This window comes from Pinus tabuliformis, chromosome 5_2 (genome assembly GCF_031772625.1).
Source record: "Pinus tabuliformis cultivar Carrire ecotype Pingquan chromosome 5_2, CPIR1, whole genome shotgun sequence".
Lineage (NCBI taxonomy): Eukaryota > Viridiplantae > Streptophyta > Pinopsida > Pinales > Pinaceae > Pinus > Pinus tabuliformis.
This window is the reverse complement of record NC_142306.1, coordinates 340,508,154-340,531,607: the sequence shown is the minus strand read 5'-3', so window position 1 is coordinate 340,531,607 and position 23,454 is coordinate 340,508,154.

The window sequence follows — 23,454 nt, the reverse complement described above, 5'->3', positions numbered from 1 at the left end:
AGTTTTGGTTCAAGATGCTATCGGTGTTGGTGCTAGTGATCCATAGTTTGTATCTACATGTCATCAATGTGAAATGCTAGTCATATATGTAGGATATGTGGAGAAAGTACAATTTACGTATTAGAGATTATGTTGCATGCAAATTTATAGTTATCCACATGGACCTGATTCTGTTTCTTCAATGTCAGATTCAATCTATTTTGATGGCTATTTATTGACTAAATGGTTTGAGACTCATTTCTATTATGTTGTACCTATATGAAAATGAAATATGGAAATGAAAAGTGATCTTCAGTGATAGTTTTATGGTGATGTTCAAAGAAAAATGGGTTTTAGCAATGCAATTATTTTGAAAGTTTTCTGGATGCTGAAAGGTTTGTTAGACTGTTAAAGTGTAGAGTTTACAATCAAAACTTTTGTTGTCATAGGAAAGCTTATAATAGTTTTGGAATGTTAGTTTTTATCTTAATTCAAAATGATAGAAGCCATTTGAAGTTATAAATTGTTACTTAATTTACTTATTTCAGTGAACATAGTTCATTTCTTATTTGCATAATGGGGCAAAGGCAACAAGGCATCCAAGTCACGAATTGACATCTAGGATCTGAAATTACTTTCAAAAAGTAAAAGTTGGACAATAGCAAGGCATGTCTACATAGCAAATATGCCAAATATGCATTGGTTCAACGAATAATTACATAAAGTACTTTTATTTATTGGAAAAATAACTTCAGTTAATGAAAATAGAATGTGGTTCATGATATTAATAAAATAGTATCTTGATATTGATTTCTAAAATGTCTAAGATAGATCAATCATGAAACATAATCATATCAACTGCACTATGTCAAGTTGGAATTAAGTAAAATGTATATGATTTAAAGCAACGGATTTCACAATAGTCTTTTTTGATTAAAGATCAAGAAAATAAGTACTAGCCATATTGATGATGATCATTGGTTAATGGATACCATTAAAATTGATAGCAGTTAAATGTCATTTTAGAACTAAGACGTCAATTCATTATTTAGATGACTTATTTCCTTTGATGAATTATATGTATGGATGTTTCCCGTGAAAACAAATTCTAAATGTTAAATTTTTTGTAGACTTGTTACTAAGTTATAGGTAACTGACTTGCTTTGTTGTTATGAAATTGTTAACTGTTTTAAGGTTTTGATTTATAATTTGTCTATTGTTTTTCTAATTTGTTACTAACAACAAAGAAGTTTCCCAAAGAAACAATGGCAGGAGCATAGAGGAATAGGTACATGCAGAGAGCCAAGATATCTTAATGCTCAACCAAGATATCTTAATGCTTAGCCAAGATATTTTAATGTTAATGGATAAAATATTGGAACTTCAACAATTGCTTAGGCAACTCGAATATGGACTAGATGTTGTAAGAACGTTGTTAGAAGAGCTCTTGAAAAAAATGAACAAACCAATTAGTTCTCGATTCTAGAAGCATAATCACTAGAAGCATTAATGTCCAAAAACAACGGTTAATTAGGAAAGAAATCACTACCATTTTTTTCTATTTTCTTAACCAATTATGAAATTCAGTATATGCTAAAGGCTATGTATTGTAATATTCTCGACAAAGTTAAAGAAAAAAACATATCAGGTTGTTCTAGATTACATACATATGTATAAATGCAATATGTTTTATAGTTTATATCGTAATCTTACTTATTCAGTTTAGAAATTCATTTTAGCTTTGAAAACAATTTATTTAGAGATTTGTTTAAATATTGTATGGAGTAGCTTAAATTTAAATAGAAAAAATACTAGATTAGTCAACATTGTAAACAAAGAAACATGTGATTTTAAAGTCCATTAATTAATAATAATGTCACCGAAAAATGCAACGTAACCAACTTGAAAAATTGTCTGAGTAGTTATAAAACTTGCAAATTTGATAAATAAAAAAAACAATGTAAGACATGAGACTACAAGAAATCAAAGCCAACATAGCATAGTAGAAAACATAGAGCCATAACAAAATAGTTCATTGGAATATGTTTATGTACAATGTCATACAAGCATTTGCATTAGTGGAAGAAATTATCTTGTTTTCTCTGATGATTACATTGCTAATATTGTTCCCATGAGTATAGTACATTGACTGATAATGTAAAATCAAATTCCAATTATCGAGTAAAATGAAATAGTTGTTTGACAAAAAAATGCAATTTCGGAACTAGAAAAATTGAGGCAATGTTATGATGCTTTGCAGTGAAAGGAACGAGAACTATGTCGTTACTGGATTTCTTGACAACGTGAACAAAAAAAGTTGTCATTGTATACATATAACTATGTTTTGATGGTTTATTGTAAATGTACCATGTCTCTCAAAATTGGATAAGATTCAATAACATCTCTTTTTTCTGCACAATATTTCTCTTAGGAAATTTGTCATAGTGCAAGTAATACTCTTTCTAGTTTGACGCCCTTCAGAATACACTGTATTTCAATCCTGTCATTTGCATATATGATGTTGCTTAAACGATGGAAATAAAGGAAACGATAGTCTTGCTTGCAAGTGGTGCAATAAAGCATAGTTTTATTCATAACTCTAGCACTTATAATTGGAGTACTGCATTTCACCCATATAGTCTCAATTGTATTGATATATGGACTAATCGTTGTCAGGTATCCTTGGAAATACTATAAAATTGACACAAAAAACAAAAACTTAGTAACATGAAACCAAATGTGTTTTTTATTTCTTGTTCTTTATCTATGTTTATTAAAACAATATGATATAGTTTACCATGCATATTCCACTTGGTGAGGAAAGTAGGTTTGTTATATTGTCGACATTCTTTCCCCTTTTCAATGGACATATGAATGTCGATTGTGAAGTTCATAAAACTCTTTCTTGTTTTCTAACTACATTTTGTATCAAGATCAACGAAAAAACATTTTGTTACAAATATATTTGAATTGAAACACAAATTGAAACAAGTTTATTGTGTACTTGACCCTGTTACATATGAAACATTTGTAAAACAATACATGAAAACCATATAATAGATGAAGAATATTTTTTTATTTTTTATTTTTTGGACATGGGGATATACAGACATATGCCTATGTACTTGATTTTTATTTCAATGAAAATTGGTTTTCCCAGTGGGAAAAAAACAAATGGGCAATAACTTCGTAACAATACAACTTTCAAATAAAATAAAGCTCATTGTTTCACTGTCATGTTCTGCATTGTCGTCTTTGATTTCCATTACATATTACATTGTTATGTGTGTTATCGAAATTGCAATAGTTGTGATTGTGCCGATTGGAAATGCATCGTCATTACATGACATATTTTCAATCATCATATTTGGGAAAAATCAGTACTCTGCATAAACAATACACTTTTTTTCTACACTGCTGAAACTATTCAGACAATTATTTTTTCACAATCACCACCATCATATTTATGCTTTGGAATTATTTCAAAATCTCTAATAGAAACATCAACATTTTCAATAAGCTTTGACTCATGATGTTGGATTAATGATGTTGAAACAAGAAATGTTATTGTCATTTCCACTTTCTTATCTATTAAGTTTGCATGGAGTAGTGCTTTTAACTTATTTTCTTTATCCAAAAATGTTTGATATATAACCTAAGATAATGATATGAAAAAACCTCCCAATTAGATTGTTACTGATATCTTTGATCAACAATGGTGTAGACTTGATTTCTTTTTTCCTGGCCATGAGAATATAATTGAAATATTTTTTTTAAAAGAGAAAAGAATAAAAAGACAAAAAAAATAAAAAGAAAAGAAAAAAGAAAGAAAGAAGAAATCTGATACAAATTTAATTAAACGTGCCCAAAAAAATCTATTTGCATTTACTTCTTTGCTGGTTTATGTTGTTTTTGTTTTCTCTATTATGATATCTAATTATGTAGTACTGCTCATTGTTATCTCTACACTCTTGTCCATCTCTTCTGTGACGTAATTCGAATTCTATAAATTTTTCCTGTTAAAAAATAATACATTGAAATCACTGCTTAAAAAGACATTATAATTGAAACTTAGTGAGAATTGTTTAATGAAAACAGAATAAGATAACACAAAGTAATTACTAGTGTACATAAATTCTAAATAGATTTTATTTTTAGCAAATACAAATGTTTTATAGAAATGTTAAAAGTACTTTTTTCCTTGTAATTGTTTTCTTGGACCTAAATCTCTAAGTGTCATATGTTTCCTACAAATTTAAAAATAATTTCTTTTAGTTATAGTACATTAAAAAATATGGCCGAAATGTGGAAATAATAACACACACTAGGTTGCGTAAAGAAAATATAATCAAAGTACAATAAATAAAACATAAACGTACCTCTTAGAAAAGTTATCATTGTCCTTAATGGTATTTGTTCTACTTGTATTCATTTCCATTGCTATGACGAAATGAGTTGGATCAAATATATAGAAATAAGAAAAAAAGAGGTTCTAATTCCATAGCACAGAAGTAATTCAGACATAAGAATTTTACAAAAATAACGTATTTTGCGTAAATGGGTTTAATATTATCACGTTATGTAGTATTTCAACTTTGTACATCATTGCTACAAGACAATATTGTATATGTATAAAAATTCTTAGTACTCACATATAGAATAAACAATACACTCTTTACCCGTCAATAATGCTATAGGTTTTGCACTTTTGTTCTAAATGATAATCCCTCATGGTGTGCAACTACCAGAACAATAGCATATGATCCATACGATGATCCTATTTGTAACCAACTTGTTTGAAAACTAGTTTAACATGCATTCGTAACATGTATGGTAAAAAGATTACATGATGAACACTTGGTGAATGCTTCTATGGACATCAAACCTAAAATTAATGGTTACAATTATCACTTTATCATATAAATATTAAACATATGTATTAAATACTCAACAAAGTATGACCAATAGATAGGAAAAATTGTAATAAAAAACTAATCAAAAGTTAGTGGATTTTGACAATGAATGTTTAAGCTTACATACCTTCCTTTTAAAAATAAAGAAAAGAATCAACGCCACGTGTTCTTAGATGCTTAATTTTTCTACATACTTTGAAATAAATGATTAACTAGTAAAAATATGATTAATTTCTCGAATTTAATAAAATGTTTAAGCTATAGTTTCAATAATTCCATTACCACTGTGGAAATTTGTAAAACTAATAGTCGTCGCTTACTTAGATCCCTAGATGACGCTAAGAAATAAACCTTAAAAACACCTCCTAGAATTGTGCAGAGTTTTGCTTGTGTGGAGTTCTTATTGAGCATAAAGCTCCACACAAGCAAAGCTCTGCAGACTACTTTACATGCAAAGCTCCGCACACTGTTTAAAAACTTTAAACACGAGGTGGGAAAAAATAATTTAGAGCATTTTAACAATATGTCTTTGATACTAAGGATAATTTTCTTTTTTTTTCCAAGAGCACAATACGCTAAATGGTAGTTTAAAAATCTGGCAAATTTTCAATAAATGTTGTTAGAGAAAATCAATGAGATCATTAGCTACTTTTCGTTGGTTTTGATTATGCTATCGATTCATGATTTTGTGAGTGCTCTGACAATGTGTTATTTTTGTGCCCAATGGTGCTAGAATTAATGCATTTGGAAGTCTTTTGCAAAGGCGAGGTAAACGGGGAACATTGAACAAATGTGCAATTAATATTATTATTTGTTCTTCTGTGGCACAGATGACGAGATATGTGCAGGAAAAAAGGTATGAAGACCCAAAAATGCTTATGCGAATCAATTTCTTAGACTATTTCTCGACCAAGTAGTTTGAGACTCATTTCCATTATGTTGTGCTTATATGAAGGTGCAACATGGAAATGGATGTTCAATTTTTTTGAGTTGTGGTTTGCGGAGTACTATTTAGTGTTAGCTTTTTGATAATGTTTGGAGAAAAATGATTTTGTCATAATGTGATAATGAAGATTTTTTTTTTTCATCCTGAAACATTTATTAAGTTGTTATTGATATGATAATCTTTGTTTACACATGCTTCCAACATTGTGTGGAATGAAGATTGATTATGTTTTATTGTTCATGGATTTTACTGTTCGAAGGATGAAGTATGTGTGGGAGAATGAAGATGTAGAGGAATTTCGAATTGATATTATTTTGTTCCATTGTGTAGATCTTTGAGCTTGAAGAGAGCACGGTATGTGCGGGAGAACATGCCTACATATGGAACTTTATTCGGTGGAGACGAAATTAATGTTAAACTACTAATGTTAATACATTATTATTATGTTAAATTGTATGGAGCTTGTCTACGTGAAGCTTTCCTTATGCAAAGCTTTTATCTCGCACAAATGAAATTAATTTTATACTAATTTTGCGTTTAACATTTTTGAAGATTTATCTAATAAGGTAGTAGTTAACATGTTCGTAATGTCTTGCTTTTGTTTCTTCAACTATTGTTTTCCTATGTTGAAATATTGGTCACCCACATGCATATTATAAGAGAAAATACGTTGTGTGGAAAACTCTCTCAAGATTTCATTATACGACCTCCACACTTCACATAATTTATTAATAATAAAACAACCATTGATCTTGTATTGAAATAGGAGCAAATATTTTAGGATATCAAATATAGAAACATGATTTTTAGAGCATAAAAATATTAATAGTAACATATACTTTCAAAATAACAATAATTCATATGTACTCTAAAGATATCATGGTGTTCACTTCCGCACTCCGCGAAATCTATTAATAATAAAATAAGCATTGTTGTTGCAATAGAGTGTGAACCAAGCTTTCAAGTTTCATTGTGAAAACCTCCTCACTCCACACAATTTACTAATATCAAATTGTAGGTGCACTAACTCCAAAGAGTTCAAAACACATTACTATCAAAATATACTCCCACACACACACAATCACCTCAGCACAACTACTTTTGTATTCAACAATTACCTTCATTTAGTCATTGACATTCGAAGTTGTTATTAATTGATGTGCATGGAGGAAGAAATTGTTGCAAAATACATTCCTAAATACGAATTAAAAAGGATATTTGTATATTTATGATTTTAATAAACTTTTATGAATGATTTAGGCACAGTGAAAGCTATGTGCACATGCATTTTTTCTTCGCACACACTTCCTTTGAACAACCAGCTCCGCACAAGCACATTTGCACAACTACTTCCGTAGTTGTAAAATACATTCCTAAATAACAATTAAAAAAAATATTTGCATATTTATTATTTTAATAAGCCTTGTGCATAACTTTTCTTGCACTGAAATTTCACTCTGCAAAAAGATATACACACTACTTGTTCAAACAAGCAATGCCCCATACATTGCTTATTCCTATTGAGAAAAATTGATAATTAAGGTAAATGCATTTTAATTTTGTTTTTTAATTTTGAAGTGAGAAATTTCATTTAGTATGTCAACAAAGTTTCTTTGGGAACCCAATTCGATATATACGAAAAATGGTTATAACCTACCAGTGTTGTCCAACTTGGCATTATTTCAAAGCATTGAAATATTAAATCTAAAATCATGATTTTCAAAGCATTGTAATATTAATATTAACATATATTTTCAAAATTAACACAAATGCATATATTTTAAACTTTCATTATGATTTTTAAAGAATTAAAATATTAATATTAATGTATAAACCGTTACTAATGGACTTAATCGATAGAACAAGAAAGTCCATTCATATTGAAGACCGTAACACATCTAGAGTTGATTTTTATTAATATTCTATTTTCATATTTGTTTACTAATATTCTAATGTTAATACAAGTCTAGTGTGGAGTATGGAATGCAAAAGTAGATTTGAAAGTTTATTTTGTAAAGCATTCTTGTGCTTTTTCTTACCTCTGCATATAGCTTTTGTTGATATCTCCATACTTCTCATATGTGTTCACTAAACAACATGTATTAGAATTATAGTGAAATGTGAAGATGCATAGGCTTAAGTTATGTGATGGGAAAATTAATGTTTTCACTATATAGAGTCTAGAGGGACAAGGAACTTTCTTTTGCAAATATTTTGCTGTACAAAATGCATTACCCCATTATGGTAGAATGTGGCGAAAGAAATTTATGTGGTAGAAATTCCATTCATTGTTTATGAATTCTTTGTGTACAAAGAAATCTTCCCATACAAAGAATTTTGTTTGTAAAAATGTCCACCACTAATTAATTCATTAAATGTTGTGTAGTGTTGCACAAAACCAACCGAAATCGAAATTGCATAAAATTGATATATCAATTTTATTTCGAAATACAACAAAAAACTTCCATTATGTATAATAGGAAGTTACAAGGAAAGAAAAATAAAATCCCTTACCAGAGTATTGTACTCCGCACAAATTTAAAATATGACGACAATCAACATTATCCATGTTTCATAGCAAATGAAACTACTTTCATGTTTCATGTTGTTGGTATATATATATATATATATATATATATATATATGACATAATACCTGTACTCAAAGTATAAGGCTGTAACATTAAGAAATACAATCATAGAAACAAGAACTATATTGAGTTTGAAATTTCAAACATCATAGCTATGACTAAAATAAATTAACAAAACACAAATGCATAGAAGATCCTATGGAAAGAATTAAGAACTTTGATTCTCAAGGGGAATTGCTTATATCAGTAATGGAAATTCTTAATGGCTCAACTCATTGACTCATTCACTAGGCTATTTTGGCATCTTCTCTTTAACTACTCGCTCCTGCATTCAGGAAAAGTAAATGTGTGAACTGTAATATGGAAAGAGGGAATTGTAAAAGAAAACAAGTAAGTGCATTGAACAACTATACTAGGTGACATTAATAAAATTAACAAATCACGACGATTGAATACTAGTAAATTGAAAATGAATATGGGATGATATAAGGACTTACAATATGTGAAAGCATATACGCTAATTGTTTCACTATCAACTATTTTCCAGATGCATGGTTTGTTGAACCAATGTCTTCAACTTAGTTTCAATGAATTATTTCATTGGACCCATTTTAATCTCTAGCCTAGCATGTTGATTGAATAATTTATTTTCAATCTCCATGGCCTCCTCTTGTAATTGAGCAGTAAACACAAACTTCTCATCATTAATACTAATAAATCCAACTAACCATTTGCTAATTTATTCTGGAGTAAAATCAATTATATCATTGAATTGTTTTCCCATTAACTATTTTATCTTTTCCAATTCAATGTTAGCATATATTTTGTGATCAATTCAGAATTTCACATGATGCATGGGCTGACTAGATCTTGAAAATTTTGTATCACCTCTAGAAACACATTACTTCTATTTTTTATGCTCTCACATTCAGATTTTTTTTTTAGTGTACTAATTCTTATGGACCATCTAACTTTTATTTTCCTCATTCGATTAGAATTTTGTAGTTCTCTATTTTTCTTTTCCAGATTAGACAATAGTTCAAGCCTTTGACTAAGTGCAAGAAAGTCATTTTTATTGAAACACTTGTCTTTGTTAATATTACTTCTCACCAAATCGAGAAATGAGATGATTTCCTGTGCTAACCATAGCAAATCAAAAACTTCCTACCATGAATGTTAAATGATTTCTAACCTCTAGGATATATTAGTGACAATATGAAATTTGAATGCATTAACCAATTGCAGATATCTAATAAATACATGAGATGTGATAGCAGTGGGAATTGCAGGTCACAAAGTCCGTATTGTGATGAGAGTCATTAACAAAGGACCTAGATTTAAAGCATTTTCCAACTCTTATATTGTTGTTCTCGGTACCAAGTTCTATACTTCTTGTTGCTTAATATACATTGCAAACACATTCCTGGTAGCTTCATGGAATCTCATAACACTCGTGGTTGAAATTCCAGACATATGAACATTCGTTTATGCTTTATCAATAACGTTTTATTATGAATCCTTACTTTTTCAATTTTCAATATTTTACCATCCATGTTATAGTTTTCATCTTGAAAAGTGGAAAACTGATCATTGAAAATAGAAAATTATTTGGTAATTTTCTCTATTATTTTCTTATTTTTGTTCAAAGGAGTAGTGACCCAATCAGGTTGCAGAATTTCAATGTCCACATTGATAGCTTCTTGAATGATTCTTGTTTCTAGGGGAATTTTGCATTTTTCCAATTCAGTCATGTGCATTTTCTCTGGAATAAATGTTAGATGAGGATCCTTATCATCTCTACCAGTTGACAGCTGATTGTGAATCAAATTTTTAATTTTGGTATCTTTTCATTTTCTTTCACTAGAAGATGAAGCCAGATAAGTTTCAAATATGAAAATTAAAGATTGCATAGGTTTCTCGCCTCTTTGTTAGCACTTTGTTTCAGTGTTGATACTTTCTTCTTCCACAATTTTTCTAATAGTCATTGCTGCTTCTTGATTATTGCTTGGAGAAATGTGACTATTTTCACTTTCATTTGTAACTCTTGTCAACAAGATCTCACATTTGATGGCACCTGGATATGTGATGAATAGGCCTTATGGATCAATGTATTTCCAACCTTCAGCTTCTTCTAACTTAATGTTAGGCCCCTATACGACTAGTGTAACCCCTTATTGTTATTAGTACAACCCCCTTATTATATTGTTGTACCCATGTAGTCCCCATATTGTTACTATTGTGCCCCATACAAGCCCACTATTTTTATTATTGTGCCCTTACATTATTATTGTTATGCCGGCTCTGATTATATTATGACCCCTTAGACTCCTATATATAGAAAGAAGGCCTTGTCAATTGTATCATCTAAGAATGGTTCATTTGCGTAATGTAAAGGAGGTTTCCCCTAGAAGAGGCTGAATTATAAGGTGTTCATCTATATTTTCTATCTTTTTGTGAGTTGGTTTCATAACATTTGGTATCAGAGCTTTGGATTCTAGGGTTTTACTGCTCCAAACCGGTCATCATGGAATTTGTGCTATAGATTTTTTTCTACGACATTTCAGATGCTAAAAACAAAACCCATTTGGGTTGAAATCGTTCTAAAACTAGGGTCTGAATTTCAGAGCTTTTTGCACTATATTTACAGAGATATGCTCTGAGGAAGTTAGCCTTTTTGCAGACTCCCGAATTACATTCCAAACAGGTGACCTGGGGAAAATAGTCATAACTTTTGTTTTGAGCATCAAATTAAAATTTCACAAGAAGTTACAGAATGAGGACAGACTGTAGTTTCTTGTATACTTTTTTCAGATCCAAAAGTCAAAACACTAGCACATGGCACATCGTACAAGTTTGGCCTACTGAACTAGTCTATAATCAGGTCACTGTGGGAGATTTGGTATAAATCTTCCTTGGAGAATCCAATTTGGATCAGATTGGTGGAATTGGAAAGAGGACGTAGAGGGATACTACAATTCTTGATTTCAGAATTGGAAGATCCGAAATTATAGAGTTATATTCATTTCAAGATCGAGCTCCTAAAATCAAGAAAAAGTGAGACGAGGAGTTTGATGGCAAGGATCTGGTAAATTGGATACTACAGATGGAGAAATATTTTAATCTACATGGTGTACCACTGTTACAAAAGGTATGTATTGCATCTAATTATTTAGAAAAAAATCAATTTTTATGGTATAAAGGGCTTTGTTCTTGTAAACCACTTGTCACGTGGTCAATTTTCACAAAGGAAATGATAGCACATCATGAGGATACAAAGAGAAACACCTTTAGCCAATTGATAAATCTCAAAAAAAAGTGTTCAATGGAAGGGCACATTGAGGACTTTCAAAAATTGAATATAAGGGAAAGTGATATTCCAGAGAAGCAGAGGATTGATGTCTCCATAGGGACTTTAAAGGATAACATTCAACATGAGGTTTGTCTTTGGGAACCTGATTCATTGGAGAAGGCATTCAGGTTGGCGAGAAAAGTGGAAAGAAAAATTATGGAAACAATGAATTCTACCCCTCACCACTATAAACATGGAAGTGTTGTTTCTCCTAGCCTTACACAACCTACAAGGGTGACATCACGACAATTGGAAGAAAAAATAGAAAAAGGGATTTGTTACAATTGTGATAGCAAATGCACTAAAGGTCATAAGTGTGCTCAGAAGAAATTATTTTACATAGATTATGAAGAGGAGGAAGAAAAGGATCAAGAAACATCAAAAGAAGAGGATATACACTAGGAACCAACCCCAGAGAAAGAAGAAATGAATCCAACCATATCTTGTAAAGCATTGGCAAGAATTACCACTCCTCAAACTCTCAAGATAGAAGGACATATCAAGAAGAAAAAGGTTCAAGAAGTGAAAGATCACATCGAGAAAGAAAAAATGAATCCAACCATATCTTGTAATGCATTGGCCAGAATTACTTCTCCTCAAACTATCAAGATAGAAGGACATATCAAGAAGAAAAATTATCAAGAAGTGAAAGATCACATTGAGCATCAAGAAATGAATCCGACCATATCTTGTAAAGCATTGGAAGAAATTACCACTCTTCAAACTCTAAAGATAGAAGGACATATCAATAAGAAAAAGGTTCAAGCAGTGAAAGATCACATCGAGCATCAACAACAAGTTCTCCAAATTTTAAAGGATAACGCCACTTTTGTGCAGAATCGAATGAAAAAACAAGTAGATCAACATCACAGTGAAAAATGTTTTGATGTAGGTGATTGGGTATTTTTATGACTACATCTCAAGAGAGCTATTTATGAGAAGGAAATGTTGGCAATACTACATGCACTTAAGAAATGGCGAACTTACCCAATGGGAAGACATTTCAAGTTAAAAATGGATCATGATAGTCTTAAATAATTTTTAGAACAAATATAATCTTTAGGAGAACAGAAAAAATGGGTCAAAAATATGTTAGGTTATGACTTTGACATCATCTATAGAAAAGGGAAGAAAAATTTTGTTGCTGATGCACTCTCAAGAAAGGATGAGGATGTGGAAGCATTGTTTTGTGCTATTTATATTATCCAACCAGATTAGATAAATGAAGTAAGGGATGAATGGAAGAAGGATGAAGAAGTGTGGCCACTCATTCAAAATTTGCAGAAGATCCCTATTCAAACAATATTGCCAGAACTTGAAGAGGAAGGAAAAATTATATTAGAACCTGGAGCAGTCACAGAAAAAAGAACCCGATAGCTACAAAATCGATCAATTTCAGAGTATCTCATCAAGTGGAAGAACTTACCCGCTAAAGATTCCACATGGGAGGACAAGAATTTTATACAGAAGCATCAAGAACTACTCAAGCGTTAAGGGAAACACTTTTTGAAGGAGAGAGGCATGTTAGGCCCCTATACAACTAGTTTAACCCCTTATTGTTATTAGTACAACCCCCTTATTATATTGTTGTACCCATGTAGTCCCCATATTGTTATTGTTATTATTGTGCCCTTACATTACTATTTTTATGTCGGCTCTGATTATATTATGACCCCTTAGACTCCTATATATAGAAAGGAGGTCTTGTAAATTGTTTCATCTATGAATGGTTCATTTATGTAATGTAAAGGAGGTTGCCCCCTTGAAGAGGCTGAATTATAAGGCATTCATCTATATTTTCTATCTTTTTGTGAGCTGGTTTCATAACACTTAAAAGAATGAAAATACTTTGCAAGCTCTTAAAGGTTGATTCCATTCTTCACAGTTACTTGTCCAAAAATGGAAAAGAAATAAAATATTTTTTTTTGTTCAAATTTTACTTTCCAATCATAATATTTCCTGTAAACTTCGGCAACAAAATACCCATCCATAACAATTCTTGGAAGCAATAGTGATTTACGTCGAAACCCATAAAATTGAATAACCATATTATTTCCTCTTTATTCATGTATCCCTTTTCCCCAAAGAAAAATTTGTGCTTTGCTAGATATTTGTTAGGTCTCTTGTCTAGTTATCATGCAAATAACTTGCTTTACAAAAATATCTTGAATTATAGAAAAGATTGAATTATCTTCATGTTAGGTCCCTATAATACTAGTTTAGCCTCCTTGTTACTGTTGTTAGTGTATCCCCCTTATTTTTGTGCCCATGTATCCCCCATATTGTTATTATTATGCCCCATAGAAGCCCACTATTTTTATTTTTGTGCCCTTACATTATTATTGTTGTGTAGGCTCTAATTATATTGTGACCCCTTACACTCTTATATATACCAAGGAGGTATTTTCATTTGTATCATCCAAGAATTTTTCATTTATGTGACGTAAATGAAGTTTCCCCCTCGAAGAGGCTATTTTTTAGGTTGTTGATTTATCTTTTCTTCTATTTTGTGATCTAGTTGCATACCATTTGGTATTAGAGCTTTGGATTCTAGGGTTTCTCTGCTTCAAACGGGTCATCTTGGAATTTTAGCCCTATTTTTTTTTAAACACGGCTTCAAAAGCCTAAATTTTGACCATGTGGAGCCCAAATATTCATGAAATTCATGTTAAAATTTGAAATCTTGATTCACTATATTTTTTTAGATATGGTCCGAAGAATTTAGGGTTTTTGCATGCTACAAAATTCAGTCTTAATCAAGTGACCTAGGTAAAATCATCATAACTTTGTTTTCAAGCATCGGATTTTAGTTTTGTAAAAGGTGACTAAAATTGCATGAACTTAGTTTCTCTTATATCAATTTTAGGGCCAAATATTGAAGCAGTAACATGTGGCATCCCGTAAAAATTCGCTCTACTAAACTAGTCCATATTCAGGTCATCATGGGAGATTATGCATAACTTTATATTGAAGAATCTAATTTTTATTTGACTTATGGCATTGGAAAGAAGACTTAGACGACTACTACAAGATGTAATTTCATACATTGGGAGGCCGAAATTACATAGATACAATAGTTTCAATATCAAGATCCGAAAAGAAAGAAAAAAAGGTGTGTATTTTTTTTTAAATTTGCAGAAGTTTTGTTTGAAAAATCAGTCTGAAGTAATTCAAAAGGTAGAGTAAATCATAGATATCATTATTTGGTTCCAATATGCCTCAATAAAAAAAAAGGATACTCTCAGTAACAAACTAGAAAGCTCTACTATGACACATGAAGAATAGGAATAAATATAACATGATATATCAAAATTATGAGACAAATTGCAACAAATTTAGCTCTCAAAAGCAATAACCAAAAAATGAATTAGAAGCGATGATGAATGTTAAGATGGATCATTTAGAATAAAAAGTAAAATTATTTATGGAATGTTTGAAGGATGGATTAAAATCATATATGGAAAGTTTGAAGGAATGTTTGACAAAGTTGCTACAAGAAATGCTTCCTAATGGCAACAAGGTATTCCATGAAACTCATGATGTGAAAAAAAGGAATGTTAATCATGATTTCAGAGACTCTAACTTTGGTTTGAAGACCAACCAAATTCCAAAGATCGATATGGGGAAGTTTGATGGCAAGGATCTGGTAACATGGATATTATAGATGGATCAATATTTTGATCTACATGATGTGCAACACACACAAAAGGTACACATTTCATATTTATATTTAGAACCCAATCATTTTGTATGGTATCTATGGATTTGTTCTCATAAACCACTTGTAACTTGGTCAAGTTTTATGGAGGAAATAATAGCACATTTTGAGAATATAAAGAGAAAAACTTTCTTAATAGCACATTTTGAGAATATAAAGAGCAAAACTTTCTATAGCCAATTGATAAATCTCAAACAAAAAGTTCAATGACGGAGCACATTGAGGACTTCCAAAAATTTAATATCAGGGTAACTGATATTCCTGATGAGCTTATGATGGATGTATTCATAGGGACTTTAAAGGATAACATCCAACATGAGATTTTCCTTTGGGAACCTAATTGATTGGAGATGACATTAAGAGTAGAAAGAAAAGTTGAAATAAAAATGATGGTAGTAAGGAAGTATACCACTCACAACTATAAATATGGAAGTGTTGCTACTCCTAGCCTCCCACAACCTACAAGATTAACATCACAACAATTGGAGGAAAAAAGAGCAAAAGGGATTTGTTATAGTTTAGATAGAAAATACACTAAACATCATAAGTGTGCTGAAAATACATTATTTTACATAGATTATGAATAGAAGGAAGAAAAGGAATAAGAAACATCAAAAGAAGAGGATATACACCAAGAACCAACCCTAGAGAAAGAATACATGAATTCGACCATATCTTGTAATGCATTGGCAGGAATTACCACTCCTCAAAATCTCATGATAGAAGGATATATACATAAGACAAAAGGTAATAGTGTTGATTTATTCGGGTAGTGCCCATAATTTTATTCATTGCAAGATAACCAAGGAATTGAATTGCTTTCTATATCCAACACCAGAGTGTCAAGTGATGCTTTCAAATGGATGAACTATAAATTTCTTTAGAAAGTGTCATAATATCAAGCTAACCATGGGGGAATATGAATTGAATAGTCCAATGATTTCCATTCTAATGGGTGGTGTTCATGTTGTACTAGGAATCCAATGGTTACAATCTTTGGGGACGATAGCTTTTAATTTTCAAGAAAAATTCTTGAATTTTTCTGGGAAAGAAAGGAAATTGAATTAAGGGGTATCACAAGGAAACCATGGAATATAACCATCTCTAATGTGATGACAAATATTTTTAAGAAATAAAAACGGGGTTTAATTTCATAATTATGCTCATTAGAGGTTCAAACATAAAAGTCATCCATTTCTCTAGATCTCCAAAAAGTATTGGGAAATCATTCCAAGGTATTTGAGAATCACAAAGGCCTCCCACCTATTCGTGATTATGATCATATTATTCACTTGATTCCAAGAAGTTCTCCACCAAACATCAAACCTTACAAGCATCCCTATGCCCAAAAGAGTGAAAATGAATACATGGTTGTAGAAATTCTAGAGGACAGTATAATTCAACCTAGCCAAATTTCTTCTCTTCTCTAGTAGTATTGGTGCACAAGAAGGATGGATCATGGCGTATGTGTCTAGATTATAGGGAGTTCAAAAATCACACTATTAAAGGTAAAATTACCATTCATGTCATTAATGAATTGTTGTATGAATTACATGGATCAATTTACTTCACCAAGTCGAATCTTCCTTTAGGACATCATCAAATTAGAATGAATATTGAAGACATCTTGAAAACAACATTCAAAACTCATGAAGGTCATTATAAATTTTTGGTCATGCCTTTTGGCCTCATTAATTCACCTTCCACATTTCAAGGTTTGATGAATTCCATTTTCAAACCCTTCCTTATAAAATTTGGAAGGATCTTGTTCAACATGTTGATAGGATTCTCAAACTATTGGAAAAGAAACAATTATATGAAAAAACCTCCAAATGTTTCTTTGAAGTACAAGAGGTGGAATATTTGGGTCATATTGTATCTCATGAGGGTGTTAAGGTAGACCCTAAAAATATTAAATCCGTTAAGGATTGGAAAATCCTCACAACCCTAAATAATATTCAAGGATTTATCGGGTTGACAGGGGATTATTGCACATTTGTTAAGGATTACGGGAGAATAGGAATGCCTCTAACAACATTACTGAAGAAAGGTGCATTTTATTGGACTCCAGAAGCAACTACATCCTTTGAACATCTTAAATAGGGAATGTGCCAAGCACTAGTATTAACTACACTAGACTTCACAAAAACCTTTATTGTGGAATGTGATTCCTCGGGAAATGGAATTAATGTTATTTTAATGGAAGAAGGAAGACCATTACTTTCAAAAGTAATCTAATAAAGGGAAAGTATTTACAAAAACCTATTTATGAGAAGGAAATGTTGGAAATACTACATGCACTAAAGAAATGGAAACCTTACCTAATGCGAAGACACTTGAAGGTAAAGACAAATCATGATAGTCTTAAATACATTTTGGAATAAATATTATCTTTAGAAGAGTAACTAAAATGGGTCGCAAAGATGTTGGGTTATGACTTTCAAATCATATATAGAAAAGGGAAACAAAATATTATTGCAGATGCACTCTAAAGAAAGGATGAGGATGTGGAAGCATTACTCTATGCCATTTCTATTATCCAACCTGATTGGATAACTAAAGAAAATGGAATAATGATGAGGAGGTGTGGAGACTCATTCAAAAGTTGCAACAAGATATTAGTACATTTGATACATTTATTTGGAACAATTATTCATTATGGTACAAAGATCACTTAGATCTATGTAAGAATTCCCAACTCAAACAAAATATTATTTTGGAATTGCACACCTCCCCCTTAGTAGGGCACTCAATATTTTCAAAAAATTACCATAGGGTCAAGAATGTTTTTTTTTTTTTTTGGGATGCCCTTAAATCTGATATTTAGAAGTTTGTGGCAAAATGTTTGGTTTTCCAACAAATTAAAGTTGAGACAATTAAGACACCGAGTCTGTTAAAACATTTATCCAATCCAAGTCAACATTGGGAGGAGGTATTAATGGATTTTATCATAGGTTTACCCAAGTTTGAAAGAAAGAGTGTCATCATGGTGGTAGTTGATAGAATTACCAAGTATGAACACTTTTATGCATTATCTCATCCTTTCAATGCCAATACAATTGCTATTGCATTTACGGAAACAATTCAAAAGCTACACGGAAACCCAAATATTATTGTAAGTGATAGGTATCCCTGCATTTTCACTGGAAATTTTTGGCTGGAATTATTTTCTTCTCTTGGTACTCAATTAACTCATACCTCTTCTTATCATCCTCAATTTGACAAGAAAACTAAGATAGTGAACATATGCTTGGAAGGATATATCTGTTGCTTTGTATTTGATAAAAAAACACAATGGGTCAAGTGATTACGTTTGGCTAAATGGTGGTATAACACTTTCTTCCATATTGTAGAAAAAATGACCCCATTTATGGAACTTTATTTATATCATCCATTGTCCATCACATCATCTTTAAGAGAACATTATAAGGTTTAAGCAGTGGAAGATCACATCAAGCATCAAAAACAATTTCTCCAACTCTTAAAATATAACCCACTTTGGCACATAACCGAATGAAACAACAAGCATATCAACATCATAGTGAAAGGAGTTTTGACATAGGAAACTAGGTATTTTTATGGCTACAACATACAAACAAATTTCGCTCAAGCAAGCTGAGAAGTATAATAAATTATCACCCAAGTACTATGGTCCTTACAAGGTGCTGCAAAATATTGGTTCTATGGTACACAATTGGAGCTACTTGCATCTTCCTAAGTATACCTAGTTTTCCATGTTTCATGCTTAAAGAAGGTTATCGATGATAAGATCCTAGTTCAAACAATATGTCTAGAACTGGAAGAAGAAGGAAAATCATATAGGAGACTAAAGTAGTCAAGGAAACAAGAATCCGTTAACTACAAAATCAATCAATTTTAGAGTATCTCATTAAGTGGAAGAAATTACCCGCTGAAGATTCCACATGGGAGGATGGAAATTTTATATAGAAGCATCCAGAACTACTCAATCATTGAGGACAACACTTTTTTTGAAGGATAGGGGAATCTTATGTCCCTATAATACCAGTGTAGCATCCTTATTGTTATTGTTAGTGTAGCCCCCTTATTGTTGTACCCATGTAGCCCCCATATTGTTATTGTTGTGTAGGATAGAAGCCCACTATTGTTATTATTGTGCCCTTACATTATTATTTTTATGTAGGCTTTGATTATATTGTGACCCCTTAGACTACTATATATACCAAGGAGGTATTTTCATTTGTATCATACAATAATTGTTCATTTATGTGATGTAAAGGAGGTTTCCCCTTTGAAGAGGATAATTTCCAAGTTGTTTATCTATATTTTTTTTCTTTTGTGATTTGGTTGATAACTCTTCATGCCTCCATAATATGGTATATCAAAACTAGATCAGTTCTTCGTTAAAATTAAAATTAGTGTTATGTGGAAATGCATCAAAAGCATGACTAGACACAAGAGATATGAGAAGATACACCATCATGAAGAATCTGTTGATTTTGAACAAATTCACTAATTGAAAAGACAATTCATTTGGAATAAGATCAACCCAATCGAATACATAATTTTGTTATATGAATAATGGAGCACATAGAGAATGGATCTTGAGACACTGTCTGTAGTTTCTTGGCCCATTAAATGTGAACACAGTGAACAAAACTCTCTAAATGGTTCTTTAAACAAATTAATATCTAAAGAGGAAACATCAGAAGGAAACTCAAAATTTGGCAAAATGAAGTCTTGTATTATTTTCAAGCCATGTGCCTATGATTCTAAAAAACTATTTTCTTTTGACAAATCTAAGCACATATTTGGAATTGGTAGCTTCAATATGCGCCTGAATGTCTCTGAAGTCAAATAAATATGAGTATATTTGGATGGTAGCCTAATTGTTTTTGTTTTTAAATCAAATTGGTTTGTGCATAAATAAATGATTTCTTTGAAATCAAATACTTCTCGAATGCATGCAGCATTCACTAATCTCGTAGACCAAATCTTATCGATATTCTTATCCTACGCAGAAATATTCACATATTGTTGATACACAACTGACAACTGAAAGCTATGATCGATGAGTGCACGTGAGTTAATATTATTAATGCAAATAAATTCTTTCCTTTCCCTCATATCAATTTCTTCTCCTTACTTTAAAACATTATGTTAACTAACAACATTTTCAATGTGCTTTAGGTATAGATTATCGATAAGATAAACAACCACCACCTATTAATATTCTGCGTGTGAAATCTCTTCTACATGACACTTTCATTCAATATAAATTCATTATAGCAAATTCTGCATTTATCAGAAATAGTAGAAATAATCTGCATAGTCTAAACGCACCACAATTATGGCTGGAAAACAATAGAAAACAAGGCACAATTTTTTGGAAAATTGGATTATGCTTGTCAAGCTTCACTATTTTCGATATCGGAGTAATTGTTGATAGTAATGAATTTTCTTCCTCTTTAGTTTCCACTATTTGTTACTATCCTATGTGTGAAATTTGTTTGATGGAACATTTTGAATTAATAGAAATTCAAAAACAACAAAGCAAAGGAGAACTATGCCTTAGCTGGGAAGGCGAAGAAAGGGAAGGGGAAGTCATCCCATTCAAAATTATATTCTAGTCAGGGTGGAAAGAAGAAGGACATGTTGAAGATTAAATGTTTTCGCTATCACGAGCTGGGATACTATGCTAAAAAGTGTCCCCACAAGAAGGTTGGTAAGAAGCCCTCAAGAGGAGCGGTAGGTGAAGCTCTTGTTTCACAATTTGAATTGGATTACACCCTCATCGCTTGCATGGTGAAAACGATGATGGGTACTATGTGGTACCTGTATAGTGGAGCCTCATTCCATATGATGGACATAAAAGAGTTCTTTAGTTAATTGGAGGAGAAGGACTTCCAAATTCACATCGATATGGGAGATGATGGGAGGTATAGCGCGAACGACATCAGTAATGTTACACTTCAGAGGGACTCTAGTTATCCTCTCACATTAAAAGATGTCATGTATGTTCCGAGTTTGAAGAAGAATTTTGTTTCAATTGCCATGTTTGAGGACCATGGCTACAATGTGATACTTAGTAAGGGAAAGGCTTTCCTTCATCACATAGACTCAGGACAAGTGAAGTAGATCGAGGTTCAGGTAAAGAAACTATACAAATTGAATGTAGAATACTATGATGGGTTGAGCACTAAAGCAGAGAAGGTTCATAGTCGAGACATCAGTGATTTGTGGCATAGAAGATCGGGTCACTTTCACCACGAAGCTTTGAAGATCATGCATCAAATTTCTATAGGACTTCCCAAGGGTACACTAGAGCATAGAGACACATTCAAAGGGTGTACATTGGGAAAGTACACCAAACCTTCTTTTTATGATAAATAAAGTCGAGCGCAAGTGATCCTCGATAGAGTTCACTCAGATGTGTGTGGACTGTTCTCAACAACATCCACGAGCAAGCACATGTATTATGTAATATTTGTTGATGATTTTTCTCATAAGTGTTGGATTTTATTCATGTAGAATAAAGATCACACTTTCACTAAATTTTGTGAATTTAAAGCACTTGTCGAGAAATATAATGATAGGAAAGTTAAAGCTCTAAGAAGTGATAATGGTTGAGAATTTGTGTCAAATGAATTCAAGAACTTCTGTGCATCAGAAGGCATTCAATGGGAGTTAATAACACCTCATAACCCACAACAGAATGGGGTGGATAAAAGGAAGAACATAAGTATTGTGGGAGTGACACGGGCGATCTTACATGATCAGGGTCTACCATTGCACTTGTGGGCTGAAGCATGCCACACTTCTATTTATTTGCAGAACAGAAGCCCTCATCGAATTCTTAGGATGAGTACATCAGAAGAAGCGATTTTAGGTAAGAAACCAGATGTGGCACACTTCGGGATCTTTTGTTCATTATTATACTATCATGTTACCAAGGACGCATAGAAAAAGCTAGAGCCAACAGCTAAGTTGGGAATATTTTTCGGGTACACTGATACACCTCACAACTATCAGGTGTACCTACCATCCAACAGGTCCATTATAGTGGTTCGTAGAGATTTGAAATTTTATGAAGATAACGCCATGAAATGTTCCCTTGAGATGGAGCTTCAATTACATGCAGGTGAGGAGCTTTTAGCTCTGTGGAGTACTGAAGAAGGTATGTTTTTATTGATTATTTTGTCATCTTTTCTTTAAAACTCATAACCCATTTGCATCATGAACTAGGTAGATAATAAGAAATTATGGAAAAAGACCCTTTTTATTGCTTGAAATTTTGGCGCCGTTGTCGGGGAAGAGTGTAGCCATTTGTTTCTTTTCCAGAGTAGTGTAAGAACATGTTAGGAAAGAATTGGGTTTTAAAAATAGAAGGTAAGAAATTGCATGTGGAGTATGTAATAGCCTTGCTCCCCTGCCTGATTTCCTGCAAATTTGTTGCTATTTTGTTTGGGTAGAACTTAGCAGTTGATCTGAGTGCATGACTAAGCAAAAAAAGCCTGAAAAGAATCCCAAACCTCTACCCAAGCCCGATAAAGCTAAGGGGTCGGTGACCCTTGGCCGATTGACCTTTATAGACGAAATCCTTAAGAAAGCAGAATCTTAGCCTTCAGTAGGACCTAGAAAAGTTACTTCTAGACAACCTACTAGTTCCCTTCAGGCCACAGGATCACCATCTGTAGCCTTTTCTGAGGTGCATAGTCAAACCGAAGAGCAAGATTTTCAAGAAATTGAAAATTCTAGCCCAAAATCATTGCAAGAAGGGAACCTTAGCAACCTCTGTGAAGGAAGAGGAGAAACAAGAGAGACTAAAGAACCAAGATCTCCTCTTGGGGTAATTCAGCCATTAAGCAGCCCAGATAAGGGAAGTGCTGCAAAAATAATTTATAACGAAGTTGAAGAAACTCAAGAACCTGAACCCCCCCAGACATTAGGCACTCTCATCATCCCAGATAAAGGAAGTGC